Consider the following 1,866-nt stretch of genomic DNA (forward strand, 5'->3'; position numbering starts at 1 on the left):
AGGGAGCATTTGGGACAAAGAAAGCCCTGGAAACAACCAGTCAGCCCTGCAGCCCTAATGAGCCTTCACTGCCCAGCGTTCCTGTCCTCGGGCTCCGTCCGCTGGACTGGAAGGGCATCTGGACTTCGTGAAGCGGGAGGACAGCCGTGGTGGAAGGCACCGCATATGGAAAGGCTTGGAGGCCAGAGGGAGTGTAGCTCCTCCAGCTAACGCTGGAGAATCTGGGGAGAGGAAGAGAGGAGCCCAAATGAGGAGCGGGAGTTGTGGTAGACCTGGAATGCAGGGCTAAGAATCTCAGACATCTACCAGGAGTTCAGTCCCTCTGCCCCACGTTCACTGCCCTCTCCCTACCCAGTCCCCACCCAGATGGACAGCTTACAGCCTGCAGGGGATGGGGTGGGGGGCACTCGGAGTTCAGTGTGAGGGGGATGCCTGACAGCGGGGAGCACAGGGAGGGCTCTAACCCAGCGTGTCTGTCTAGGAAGCCTTTCCTGGGACAGTGGCGACTTAGCTGGAATTTGGACAGGAGATAGAACCCCCCTTTCTTCCTTTCTCTCTCTTTCTCTCTCTCTCTTTTTCTTTCTCTTTTCTTCTTCCATCCTTTCTCTTTTTTTCTCCCTCCCTCTCTCCCACCCTCCCTCCCTTACTTCCTTCCTCTCTTTTTCCTCTGCCACCCACCCCCCATTCCCTTTCTTTCTTTTCCCCAGTTTCCAAAGACTTTATTGGCAAATAGATAGTAGAAAAGAAAGGTTGATCCTACAGCTTCCAAGTCCATGGAAAGAAGAGCTGTGTTAGGGGACACTCCAAGCACTGGCAGAGGGGACTGCTGCTTTGTCCCCCCATTATTCATAGATCTGGTTGAAAGCACAAGACTGGGAGTCACCAGTTCTTTGGGTGACATAAGCTGTAGGCTGATTTCTTTTCAGCACTGTTTCCTGAATCACCACTAAGAACGATGTTCTTCCAACACGAGTGCAGAAGTCCCCGTGAATGTTGCCCAGATTGCATCCCCCTGGACTGGTCTCCCCGGGCATCTGTCTGAACACCTGCAGCCCTTCCCAGACCATGGCCACAACCGGCCCTGTGTTCATGTATGTCTCTAGCCCCATACACAATGGACGGTCCTTCAGGTCAGTGTAGGGCTGCTTCAGGTGTTCCTCGGAGGCCTAAGGAACTTCAGGGCCACAAGGCAGAATCCTTCTGCTCGAAGTGCTTGATGACCTCACCCAGCAGGCCGCGCTGCAGGCCCTCCAGCTTGCTGGCAATGGATGTGTGCTTGAAGTTGGCCATGGCCCTAGAAGCTGCTGGGGGTGGGCAATGGGTGTGCTGTTGGGCCAGAGCCAAAGGCTATTTCTTCCTTATTCGCTGCTACTTCTCGGGGCCCAGCACAAAGCCTGGCATGTGGTAGTTGTTCACAGTATGTTTGCTAATAAGTAAAGGGATCTTGGGAGAACTTAGATGGGAAAATTTTTGGAATATTTGGGCCAATCTCAATGAGAGTCAGAGAGAGCCATCCTTTCCCAAATCCTCTCATGGAGCCTGCCCAGCAAAAAGAAGACAGACAGGAGTGGGCTTCAAACCCCAATCCCATCCCCAGAGCAGAGCTTGGCACCAGGCAGCACGAAGATGCAGACAGATGCTCCCCATTCTTCCCCACCCCCATACAGAGGCCGCACGGCCCCATGCCCCTGCCATCCTGGCTCTTCCCAGGCTGGGGAGGCCCGGCCCTGCCTGGCTGGGCCACAACAGCAGGATGCTGAGAGCTTGCTCCACTTTCTCCACAGGCCAGAGGAGGGTCTGGGGTGCTCCTTCCCCGTCTGCTACAGCCAGACGGAGCCCCAACTGGGCCTGGAGCCAGAGAGATAA

The 1,866-nt window shown here is 55.2% G+C and overlaps 1 pseudogene; it reads right to left on the reverse strand.

The window, feature by feature from the left end:
• Positions 1 to 842: 842 nt before the first annotated feature.
• LOC116638533 lies at positions 843 to 1,290 on the reverse strand (annotated as a pseudogene).
• Between the last annotated feature and the right edge of the window lie 576 nt (positions 1,291 to 1,866).

This window comes from Phoca vitulina, unplaced genomic scaffold (assembly GCF_004348235.1).
Source record: "Phoca vitulina isolate PV1807 unplaced genomic scaffold, GSC_HSeal_1.0 scaffold2, whole genome shotgun sequence".
NCBI lineage: Eukaryota > Metazoa > Chordata > Mammalia > Carnivora > Phocidae > Phoca > Phoca vitulina.